Here is a 13,043-nt window from a genome sequence, read left to right as displayed (position 1 = left end):
CATGGTTAAAGCTGAGTTGCATGTGGTAAAGGAAAAGAGACTGGTGGAAGCATGGTCTTATGTCCACAGGATTCTGTGGCCCCTGACTCTGGAAGGTTCTTTCTTGTCCCTTTCCTTCATGATCACTACCCATTTCCTGCTTGTGCATATTTGGATAGATTATTTTGAGGAGTAAGGAATCATATGCAGTTAGGCATGGTGGCTCACACCTGTAATCCCAGTGCTTTGGAAGGCTGAGGCAGGAGGATTGCTCGAGGTCAAGAGTTTGAGGCCAGCCTGGGCAACAGAGAAAGACCCTGTCTCAAAAAAAGAAAAGATTAACTGGGTATGGTACCAGTTCCATGCCTGCAGTCCCAGCTACTTGAGAGGCTGAGGTGAAAGGATCCCTTGAGCCTAGGAGTTTGAGGCTGCAGTGAACTGCAATCATGCCACTGACTTCCGGCCTGGGCAACAGGGTGAGACTCCATCATGCTTTTGCTATAGGCCAAGGCTAAATTTCTTTTGACAATACAAATTTCTCAAAAACTTAGTAGACTTCTGCTATATTTGCCTCTCGACTTTTCCATGTACAGGTAACTACACCGCCCAAGTTTTATTTAGACATAGATTTAAGCCTGGAAACTCTGGTATTTCCTAGATTGGCTTCTATGTTCTGCCTATCCCATCCCCTTTTTAAATTTAATTATGGCTACTTTGAGACCATCTAAAACAATGGATCTGGGTGAGGTGGATCCTTAAACCCTTTTTTTTTTTTTTTTTGCCAGCAGGCTCACAACCTTTCTTGGGCAGGCCTAGATTTTTACTTCACAGCCATTACTTACACTGCTTTGCTTTGGGGTATAGAAGCAGCAATCAACTTTGGGGTATAGAACCCTCAATCAACTTAGAGGAGGCTGAGGGCAGAGGACGCCTACTTTAGTAACGCTCTCCCTACTTGAAGTTTGGCTAACTCCAAGACTCTCTCGCTTATAAGTTTTGCTGAAAGCAGCAAGAAGTTGCCAACACAATACCAATATGCCAATACCTTCAATCATTCCTGTCTATTCCCCCAGCTCTGCAGCCTTTGTAAGCACATGGTCTATCTTCCGAGGTACAGCAAGCAACCATTTGACCAAATGTTTTGCTAACATGTGATTAGAAGTACCAGCTTTCCAGGCTGTGATATCTGAATTCTTGATACTTGGACACCTCTCTGCCTACTGTAGGTCTCCTTAGGAGTCATCCATCCCCTGCCCCATGCTAGGCCTCCTCCACCCTCCAGCCCAACCTCTGTGTACTTATGCTTTGTATATTTTTGTCTCTCTTTTGATTCCAGTATCTCCCCACTATTTTCTAGAAAGTAACATTCCTCTTATTTTCTTCTAAAAAAAAAGAAAAAGACAATTACATTACAGATCTGTTCATGTCTAGATAATAGAGTTTAGTTTTTATATACATTTGGGGAAAAATATTGAAAACCTCATAATTCACAGGGCATTGGGTAGAGTACTCAGAAATTTCTTGTCTCAGGGTAAAGAATAATTAGCCCTCAATTCAATGCTCTTCTTATCCCAACTAACAAATATTAAAAAACAATATCAAAATAAACTGTTTTCAAGTAATTCAACTGTGCTCCAGAACGAGGCTCAAAAGTATTTATAGAAATAGGTAATCCAATCACACTATCTGGCATTCAGCTTAAAAAATTACCTAGTACATAAAGCAGCAGAGAAATATGATTCACAGTGAGGAGAAAAATATAAATCAATTGAAACTGACCCAGAACTTACACAGATGTTAGGCTCAACAAAGACATTAAAATAGTCATTTTAACTGAACTTATATAGATGAAAACTACAACGTGTGAGATGAAACATACACTACTACAAGAAATATTAAAGGAAGCCCTTCAGGAAGAAGAAAAATGTCACCAGATAAAAGTAGGACATAAAGCAATGAAGCACATCAGAAATGGTAATAATATGAGGGTGTTTATATTTTTCTTATTTAAAATTTTTGAAAAAGATAACTAAACAACATAATAATAATGTAATATGCAGTTTTTTCTTTTTTTGAGACCAAGTCTTACTCTCGTTGCCCAGGCTGGAGTGCAGTGGCACACAATCAAGGCTCACTACAGTGTTGATTCCAGGGCTCAGATGATCCTCCCACCTCAGCCTCTCGAGTAGCTGGGACTACAGGCATGAGCCACCATGCGTGTCTAATTTTTTTTTTTAATTTTTCTAGTAGAGACGGGGTCTTGCCATATTTCCCTGGCTGATCTCAAACTCCTGGGCTCAGAAAATCCACCCGCATCAGCCTCCCAAAGTGCCAGGATTATAGGCATGAGCCACCACGCTCAGCAGTAATATGCAGTTTTAACATATATAGTCGTGAAATGCATGACAAAAATAGCAAAAAGGCTACGGGAGAAAGGAAAGTACACTGCTGTAAGATTCTTGTATTATACATGAAGTGGCATAATAATATCATTTGTGGAAGGTAGACGGCCATAAGGTGTAGATGTTTACTAGAAACCCTAAAGCAACCATTAAAATAACAAAACAGAGTTATAGCTAATAAACCAACAAATCAAATAAAATAGAATTATAACAGATATTCCGTCCAAAAGAGAGCAGGAGAGAAAAGGAAGCAACTGATGGGACAAGGGGAAAATAGATAGCAAGATCGTAGACTTAAAACTTCTTTTTTTAAACTTTTAAGTTCAGGGGTACATGCGCAGGTTTATTACATAGGTAAACTTGTGTCATGGGGGTTACACAGATTATTTCGTCACCCAGGAATTAAGCCTAGTACCCATTATTTTTCCTGATCCTCTCCGTCCTCCCACCCTCCTCCCTCTGATAGGTCCTAGTGTGTGTTGTTCTCCTCTATGTGTCCATGTGTTCTCACCATTTGGCTCCCAATTGTGGCGATTCCTCAAAGACCTAAGGAGAAATACCATTCGACCCAGCAATCCCATTACTGGGTATATACCCAGAGGAATTTAAATTGTTCTATTATAAAGATATGCACATGTATGTTCATTGCAGCACTTTTCACAATAGCAGAGACACAGAATCAACATAAATGCCCATCAATGATAGACTGGATTAAAAAAATGTAGTACATACACACAGTAGAATACTATGTAGCCATAAAAAAGAATTAAATCATGTTCTTTACAGGGACATGGATGGAGCTGGAGGCCATCATCCTTAGCAGACTTAAAGCTTCTAATTGCTACCCAGGACCCCTACAAATCCACCACATGTTACCTCCAGTAACGGAAACTCACATTGCCTCCCCCCTGCCAACCCAATGGTGCTGCAGTGAACATAATTATATATTTCCTCTTCTGGATCTTTGTGCGATTTCTTTGGATATATGCCCCAGAGTGGACTTCTGCACCAGAAAGTATGTATATACATGATTTGACTAAGTCCTGAGACTTTCTCCAGAAAGGCTGCACTCATCTACACCTCCACCATCAGTGCACAAGCGTTCCTGCATTTCCATCTCTCTTCCAACCTGGCCCTATCCAGCTTTCCCAGGTTTGCTAGTGTAATAGGTGTAAATCGGCATCTCAATGTTATATAATTAACGTTTCTCTGGATACTAATGAGTTGGAAAATGTCTTCCTTTACTTGTTAGCCTTTGGGGTTTCCTCTTCTGTACATTGCTTATTCATGCTATTTTTCCATTCAAATTTCTATCTTTTTCTTGTGCATACATGCAGGAGTTCCTGGAACACCGTAGCTTGTTAATTTCATATATTGCAAATATCTTCTTTCACAGTCACTGTTGATTAACTTTGTCCATGATGTCTTTCTTGCAATCAGATTCATCTTTTTTTGGGCAGTAGGAGGCTTATGTTTTATGCTTTCTTTTTTTTTTTTTTTTTTTTTTTTTGAGACGGAGTCTTGCTCTGTCGCCCAGGCTGGAGTGCAGTGGCCGGATCTCGGTTCACTGCAAGCTCTGCCTCCCGGGTTCACGCCATTCTCCTGCCTCAGCCTCCCGAGTAGCTGGGACTACAGGCACCCGCCACCTCGCCCGGCTAGTTTTTTTTTTTTTTTGTATTTTGTAGTAGAGACGGGGTTTCACCGTATAAGCCAGGATAGTCTCGAACTCCTGACCTCGTGATCCGCCCGTCTCGGCCTCCCAAAGTGCTGGGATTACAGGCTTGAGCCACCGCGCCCGGCCTGTTTTATGCTTTCAAAGGTTTCTTTTGGAAATTATTTACTGCTTCTAGTACACAAAAATATTCTCCTATATTTTCTCCTATTAACTTATAGCTTTGTCATTCACATTTCTGTCTTTATCTGGAGTCTACCTTTATATGTGGCATGAAGTACAAATCTAGTTTTCCTGACTCAATTTACTAAGCAATCTGTGTTTCCCCACTGATCCTTAGTGCCACATTTATCATATATTAAATTCACAAGGTATTTACCAGGAGAGGATAGAAATATTTTAACTCATTTCATTAAGAGCATGAAATGCCTGTCAATTTATTCAGGTAATCTTCTATGTCCTTTAACATTTTAAAGCTTTCTCCTTGATGATTTTCTTGTGTATTCTTGGTTATTAACTCTGTACTTTCAGTTTTTTGGTGTTTGTTGTTTTTTTTTTTACCATCAGTTAATGCCATTATTTTTTGCTGGTATAGAAAAGTGCTACTTATTTTTTATTTTTTTTATTTTTGGAGACAGGGTCTTGCTCTGTCGCCCAGGCTGGAGTGCAGTGATGCGATCTCAGCTCACTGCAAGTTCCACCTCCCGGGTTCTCTCCATTCTCCTGCCTCAGCCTCCCGAGTAGCTGGGATTACAGGTGTGTGCCACCATGCCTGGCTAATTTTTGTATTTTTAGTAGAGATGGAGTTTCACCATGTTGGCTAGGCTGGTCTTGAACGCCTGACGTCAGGTGATCCACCTGCCTCAGCCTCCCAAAGTGCTGGAATTACAGGCGTGAGCCACTGCACCTGGCCTGCTATTGATTTTTATAGGATGATCTCTCTAGCAGCTTTGATGAGATTTTTTATTAGTTCTCGTAAAATTAGTTCTAATACTTTGTGGATTATGTTGGTTTTACAGGCATATGGTCATATTATCTACAAATGATATCACTGTATCTCTTCCAATCTTTATGCTTCATGCTCTTTCTCTCTTTTCTTTGTAACTTTGGCCAGAACCTCCAGGACTAAACGCTGAAACCACATTTTCTATCCAAGGGGTTAGAAAATTATGGCCCATAGGCCAAATCCAGCCCACTGCCTGTTTTCATATAGCCCATGAGCCAAGAACATTTGCCATTGATGTGATACTGGAAACACTAACTTTCAGCTCCAATTCAGCAAACTGTTATGCCAAAAAAGAATTCCCTTCTTCTCATTAAAAGACCTGTATTGCAAAATCATTGTATGCAGTATTATATCTTGAGTTTCACCCAGAAAAAAATAGTAGACATATGTTTTGCTGTTGTTATATAAATACCTATATAATATCCTTGATTGCCTCTTGGCCTTCAAAGCCTAAAATATTTTCTATCTAACCCTTTGGAGAAAATGTTTGCTGATCCCCCTTTCTATCAGCCTTTACTACAACTGCCATTTTTTTTTTGTTTTTTGTTTTTTTTTTTTTTTGGAGATAGGGTCTCACTCTGTCACCCAGGCTGGAGTGCAGTGGTGCAATCATGGTTTCCTACAGCCTCAACTTCCCAGGCTCAGGTGATCCTCCCACCTCAGCCTCCCTAGTAGCTGGGACTACAGGCATGCACCACCACACCAAGCTAATTTTTGTATTTTAGTAGAGATGGGGTTTCACCATGTTGCCCAGGCTGGTCTCAAACTCCTGGGCTCAAGTTATTCACCCACCTCGGCCTCGCAAAGTACTGGGATTACAGGCGTGAGCCACCACACCTGGCCACTCCAATTGTTATTTACTATGGTTGTTTTGTGCTGCATTTCCCCCCAAATAAAAACATCTGTCAAAATGAACCACTTAGAATGCCTTTAATAAAATGGGCATTAAATTATACAACTGTGTGGTTAAGGGGCTATTTTGAAGTAGTCCTGTTACTGCTCATCTTTAAACATTATGAATAATTTAAGCCCGAATGGAAGAAAATTAGATAAATGTCAAATACACTTCCAGAGTAAATATCAAATCAGGACATTCTGAGGTTATTTCAGGAATTCAAGGACAACAATGAAGACTCCAAATTTCTATTCTTGGCATAGAGGACTTTGTTATTCAACACTCTTATCCCAAGACAGAACTTTCGTTGAAACTGTCTGTTTCTGGAAACAGGCCCATCCTAATACTAGCTGTTGTTCTTAAAAATCAGTATTTCAGGAATATTGTTCCACTGGTTTCAAAATGTTTATGATGGCTCTGTTTTTGGTTATTAGAACAAGAGACAATTACTGGCTAACCACTTGGTGAAGAGAGAAGTGGAGCGTCTGGTTGATTGGAGAGCTGGGCTCTGCACGTCTGACCTGGTCAGCAGTACCAAGAGCCATTACCCAGTTGCCCAGATTCCCACAGCCTAACACAACTACCTTCATTTCCCCATGTTCCTGTTATACCTGAATTAGACCTGAGCAGAGTTTTCCTCAAAAACCCAAGAACAATTCCACCTCTAGACTCTTCTCCTTGCAGTTCCCTTTGTCTGAAATAATCATCCCCCAGATGTCTGCACGATGCACTCCCTCACAACCTTCTGGCCCCTGGGGGTCACCTCACAGAGGGTAGCCCCAAAACCCCAAGAATAAAGGAGTACCCTTTCCCCAACCTCCTTGACTGGTGCCTCATACTTATTTGTTGCCTGTACCCACTACCTTTAGAACGTAAATGCAACAAAGTCAAGAATTTTGTTTGTTCACTGTGGTATCAGCACCAGAAACAATACCAAGCATGACACAGGCACTCAGTGTTTGTTGCTTTAATAAGCGGGCTTCCAGCCAGGTGTGGTGGCTCATGTCTGTAATCCCAGCACTTTGGGAGGCCAAGGTTGGCAGATCACTTGGGGTCAGGAGTTCAAGACCAACCTGGGCAACATGGTAAAACCCCGTCTCTACTAAAAATACAAAAATTAGCCAAGCATGGTGTGTGCCTGTAGTCCAAGCTACTCAGGAGGCTGAGACAGGACAATCACTTCAACCCAGAGGCGGAGGTTGCAGTGAGCTATGGTCATGCCGCTGCACCCCAGCCTGGGCAACAGAGAGACTCTGTCTCAAAAAAAAAAAAAAAAAAAAAGCGAGCTTCCATGACCTGCATAGGCAGGAGTAGAAAACTCATTGTCTTTCTCCTTTTCTTGTCCTAGTATCTTCAGGAGAGTGTCTCAGTTCACACTGAAGAATGTGGGCCCTTTCACATTTTGCCCGCTGGTGGGATGGAGAGAACTCTAAGATGGCTTCATAAAATCCTGGGCTCTTAGAACAGGGGCCTCATTATCCCTTACACATACAAGAGCAGGCCTAGCAATTGGCCTCCAAGAGAAGAACTGGGGGCCATGACCCTCCTTCGTCACCTTCTACAACCCTGGTCACAATGCTACGTACCTCATTCATTCTCCATTCTGTCCCGCCTCCCAGGGGGTCTTGATAAAAGTTGGGATTTAAGATGCTAATGAAATGGTAGACACATAACTGGCCAGATAAAGGGAAAACAGGTGTTTCTGGAATATGACTCAGTCTTCTGAGTTCAGTCAGGGTGGGGTAGTGGGTGTTAAGGGCACCAGAGATCTCTAAATATGCAGATAGAAATGAAAAAGTAGATTTGCAGGTTCAGAAGAAAAGGACTGAGCATGTGGGAGTCTTTACCTACATGTTACTGGTTTCCATTCCGTCTAATCAGTTTCCCAATCAACTCACAGGCCCTTGCAGCAGATAAAGATATGAGACTTTGCTCAACAAAAACAAGGGGATAACCACCTTAGTGGTCATCTTGTATGAAACACATATTGCTATACCTCTTCCCCAGACTGACAGCTATGCCTGCATGTTCACATTCTTTAAAACCAGGAAAAGATATCTCCCCACCATTGAGTTGCTCCTCTCCGTACATCTTCACTGTACTTTTTCATCTCAGCTCTAAAGCAAGTAGTATAATAAAGATCCATCTGTTTGTTTCACAACTGTAAAATGGGAATAAAAATACATAATGGATTGTTGCAGAGATTAAATATTGCAAAGCACTTGGAATAGTGCCTGACACACAGTAAGCACTATTTGATGAGTTTGCTATTATTCCATTAATACATTTCTTCAGTTTGTTAATTTAATTGTAATTTTTATATCTAGTTTCATAATTTTGAGACTCACCATGATATATTTCTGTGTAATTCATATATATTTTTATGTTAAGGTAATGTTAAATTCATAAAATATATGAGAGTGTTCCATCTGAAAATAATTTAAATGGCTTTGGGATGAGCTATTTTAGAGATTATTATTCAAATTACAAAGAACATATCTGTAAAACTGTCAGGCCATTATCTTTGGTAATTGTTTTTTCCCGTTTCCTGTTTCTCTTGGGCTATGGTTATTGTGCTGTCCACCTGTGGCATGAGGGTTGCCCCACCAGGTTACTTAAGATTGTATGTGCAATGCCTGAACCCCGAAGGCTGGTCGGTGAGCCGAGGCCATGGTGCCCAGCAGAGGAGCAGGTGGCCCTCAGACCCCAAACATCCTGGAGAGTATCTGAGAATCTACCAAGAAAAACAACCTCATCACTCAAACACAGTAAGCAAAGAGCCAGAAAATTAGCTTAAAAGCAGTTTAGACACTGGAAGCTGCACAGATCTCTAGAGTTGTCCTGCCGCGGTCCAGGAGTGTCCTGTATGTAAGTCCTAATAAACTCATCTATTCCTCCAGGTGGACTTAGCACAGTCATTCTCTGGTGTCTCAGCTCCTTCTCAGTTTGGGGGGTGGGGAGGGGGACATTATAGTCTCAAGTATTTCATGTAACACCACCAAAGACTCATGGTCCTCCTAGGCACACTGAAAGCTCATGTTGCTCTGTGACTTGCTTTGACCAGTGAAAAATGAGGGTAAGTTCCCAATGTTCTGGGCATGAGGACTTTTCAAAGCAGTGATTTGAAACTGCAGCCAAAGATGAAAAGCAGTTAAGGATGGAACTAGTTGGTAACTAGAATCTCTAGGACTGGAGCCCAGATACAGTGCCCTGTAGAGGGGGTACCCGGGGCAGCCCAACAAAGGTTTGGACACCTTGGAAGGAGTCTCCTAAAGTCTTACGACTCAGTTTTTCGCCCTCCTTGCCTCCTTTCCTCTCCCTTTCTGCCTCAGAGCTTGAGATGAGGGATGTGGCCGCTGGGTGCGGGGATTGCAGATTGGTCTCTTCAGATCCGCCCCGGTGTCCAGAGGAGCCCTAGAGAATGCCTTGGCTGGCTCTTAGGGCCTCTTCAATGCCCTGGTCTGGCTCGTCTCACCTGCAGGACAGAGAGGTGCCCCGTGAGTGGGCAGATGCCTGGATGCTGGTGCTGTGCTTCCAGGGTGCCCACGGCTCCCCGGCACAGTTAAGAGCCAGGTGTCTGGAGCCCAGCCAGAGGCCTCTTCCAGAAGGCCCGGGGCTCTCTCTGGCTTCCCCCTATTCTCTGCAGATCTGAGAAGCCAGGTCACCGAGGAACATGGAGGGGAAAGCAGCTCACAAGAGCTGTAGGGAGATTGGGGAAGGATGAGGCTACAGCCACCTCACTAAGGTAGGGGCAGGTGCAGATGCTTTTTAGAACCTTGGGGTTGGTTGGGGAGCCGCCAGACCTCTCTGGTCTCATCAGGGTGCCCACAGTGACTGCAGACCTTGGAATTAGGGGCTGCTATAGGGGCCATATGTTGACAGAACCTGCAGCCAGTGAGTGGTTTGTTGCTCCCTGCTGCCCGCAGGTTAAAGGCAGACCCCAAAAAGTGTTTGGAAACTAAGGATTTCTTAGTTCCTTTTCCTGCCAGAGCCCAGGGCCCACCTAGGTATCTCCAGAATCTGGACCTTGAAATTATTTTGGAGCCTTCACTTACACTCAGCTTCAGTAGGGGCCGACCTCAATGCCCTTTGGGAACTAAGGGACCATGCACCATAACAGCCCAGGACCCCATCCCAGCATCTCCAAGGCCTGAGAGTCAGTGCTGTGTAGGCTGTCATTAGCTCTACCTTCCAAACATAGCCATTTCCTGCTTCACATCAGAACAGTTTTGATATGGATAGACCCCTGAAACCATCACCATGGTCGACAGTGAGAATATCTGTTTCCCTCAAGTTTTCCTATGTCCCTTTGTGATCTCACCCTCCCGCAGTGTCACCCAAACCTTTTCTGTCACTATGGTTTGCATTTTCTAGAGATTTCTATAAACACAATCATCAGTGTATACTCTTTTTCTTTGGGCAGGGGGAGTCTGACTACTTTCACTCAGCATAATTATTCTGAGATTCACCAAAGTCATGTGTGTCAATAGTCCATTCTTCCTTTTCATTGCTGAGTAATGCTCCATTGTATGCATATCTCACAAATTGTTTATCCATTCATCCACTGATGGATATTTGGATTATTTCCCATTCTTGGCTATTACAAATAAAGGTACTGTGAACATTCATGTACATTTATCTTTTCTCTGGGAGTGGAATGGCTGGGTCATATAGTAGGTATTTAACATTTTAAGAATGTAACAAACTTTTCTAGAGTTGTACCATTTTACATCTCCATCAGCAGTGTAGGAGAGTTCCAGTTCCTTCAACATTTGGTATTTTTATTTTTAGCTCAGGCTGGCCTCAAATTCCTGGGCTCAAATGATCCTCCTGCCTCAGCCTCCCAAGTAGCTGGGACTAGACTCAAGCCACTATGCCTGGCTTGCACTTGGTATTTTAAAAGGGAAAAATTGTAATGTGTTACAGAGAACCCAAAACTTCCCAACAATTTCCTAAAATCTAAAAGACATTAAGTGCCTGTATAAAAACAGCAAACTGTAACATTGGGACATAAAAAGCTTAAAACATTATTCATCACCAAAAAGTAATAGTTGCTTTGCATTCAGTAAGCCTGTGGTGCTTTTCTTGATGCATCAGAGACACATATCACTTTTGTTGGGGATTCTGAAGTTCTACCTTTACGTGGAATGTAACATGAACTTTCCCCATAGATTGTTTAAAATGTTGCACTAAGTTTTTAAATGTAAGCAAATTTTTCCCAAACTGCCCAAAAAATATTGAGATACAAATATTCTATGACAATGTGGATATTAAAAATTAGGCCAGGCACGGTGGCTCACGCCCGTAATCTTAGAACTTTGGGAGGCCGAGTCAGGTGGATCACCTGAGTTCAGGAGTTCAAGACCAGCCTGGCCAAAACAGCAAAACCCCCATCTCTACTAAAACTACAAAAAAATTAGCCAGGCGTGCTGGCAGGCGCCTGTAGTCCCAGCTACTCGGGAGGCTGAGGCAGGAGAATGGTGTGAACCCAGGAGGTGAAGCTTGCAGTGAGCCAAGATCGCACCACTGCACTCCAGCCTGGGAAACAGAGCAAGACTCCGTCTCAAAAAAAAAAAAAAAAAAAAAAAAATACAAAATTAGCTGGGTGTGGTGGCAGGTACCTGTAATCCCAGCTACTCCAGAGGCTGAGGCAGGAGAATCTCTTGAACCCAGGAGGCAGAGATTGCAGTGAGCCAAGATCACACTATTGTACTTCAGACTGGGCAGCAAGAGCAAAACTCCATCTCAAAACAAACAAATAACTAAAATAAAACTTAGAAGACATTCTACTGGGACAACGTTCTATGGCATATGCTTTTATTTCTGGTTCCCCCCAGGGCACAGAGAATTGCCCTCCCTATGCCATCCGCTTGAAGTTGTGTGACACCAAGTGACTTGTCAGGCTGGTAGCAAGAAGTGATAGATGTCACTCCTCGGCAGTAGTTTTGAAAGCCAGTATGTAATTTATCCATTTTCCCCTCTGCGACATCACCAGCTCACAATGGCTACTCCACCTGCCTGGTCCTAGAGGACAATGACCCAAAGCCCAGAGTCCTCAGCTAGCCTGTGATGAACATACAGGACAAATACATTCCTATTTGTCCAGTTTAATCTGTGAAAGAAACCTTTGTGGTGTTAAGCCACTGAAATTTCAAGGTTGTTACCACAATATAACGCAGCCTGTCCTGCCAAGTACATGAAGTCAATCTTGAACACTCATGTTTTGCTAGGGAAGTGAAATTCTTTAGGTTTTTGAATTGCCAATGAGTTACACCCAGTATTCTCATGTATTTTGTAATCTCTTCTAATTTTGTTATTGGTTTGCCTTTCTCGTTCTCAATCATATTTTCACTCTTCTACTATCTGAATCAACTTTACCAGGGATTTATGTATTTCAGTTTCCAAAGAGCCAGGTCCTTTTAAATTTCGCTGTTTCTAGTTCATTCAGCTTCAACATGAAGGAAAAAGTCTAGCGTGGTGGTCAAGGTCATAGGCTTGGAGCCAAATTCCCTGCACTGGAATCCCAGCCTTGTCAGTGTCAGGCTGTGTGATCTAGAACAATGACTGATCCTCCTCTGCTTCTGTTTTCTCTCTGTAAAATGGGGTGAGAGCACCTACCTAATTCATTGGAAGGACTACTGCATGTAAAACCATGCCTGGCATTTATATATGCTCAATAAATATTACTTATTTTAAGTATCTCTTCCTCTTTCTTACTAAACTATTGAAATTAGCATCCAGCTCATTTTTCAGTCTTAAAAATATGAAAATATATGCCCTCAGATTTCAGCTTAAATAGTATCCCATTATTTTTGGTACAAAATCTTCCCTTTTCCTTGTTATGATTTATCTTGATTTCTTGTTGAATCTAGGTATCTAATCTCATGATTTCTCAGTTCAAACTAAGAATTCATCTGCACTTCATTCCTAGTTTTATTGATCAGAAAAGACCCTTGAAAAAATTTTAAGTGGACAAATATATATCCTATATATTCCACAGAAAGTATGTTCTTTGCATAGTTGTTTTATTCATATACTTTGTTTTGTCTATGAGATAGTCTGGTCACTTTTAAAAGGTATTTTCCAAGA

The 13,043-nt window shown here is 42.1% G+C and overlaps 1 protein-coding gene across 1 annotated transcript in view; it reads left to right on the top strand.

Moving 5' to 3' along the window:
* The window catches only part of ZNF883 (zinc finger protein 883), a 49,836-nt gene extending 43,251 nt beyond the window's left edge, over positions 1 to 6,585 (top strand). Inside the window, exon 10 of the transcript XR_005235263.2 lies at positions 6,389 to 6,585. The gene's annotated coding sequence lies outside the window, so the exon portion shown is untranslated. The remainder of the gene's footprint in view (positions 1 to 6,388) is intronic.
* The last annotated feature ends 6,458 nt before the right edge of the window (positions 6,586 to 13,043 follow it).

The sequence above is a fragment of the Chlorocebus sabaeus genome, chromosome 12, assembly GCF_047675955.1.
Source record: "Chlorocebus sabaeus isolate Y175 chromosome 12, mChlSab1.0.hap1, whole genome shotgun sequence".
Lineage (NCBI taxonomy): Eukaryota > Metazoa > Chordata > Mammalia > Primates > Cercopithecidae > Chlorocebus > Chlorocebus sabaeus.
The sequence above is the reverse complement of the archived record's forward strand: the minus strand, read 5'-3'. Positions and strand labels throughout refer to the sequence as shown.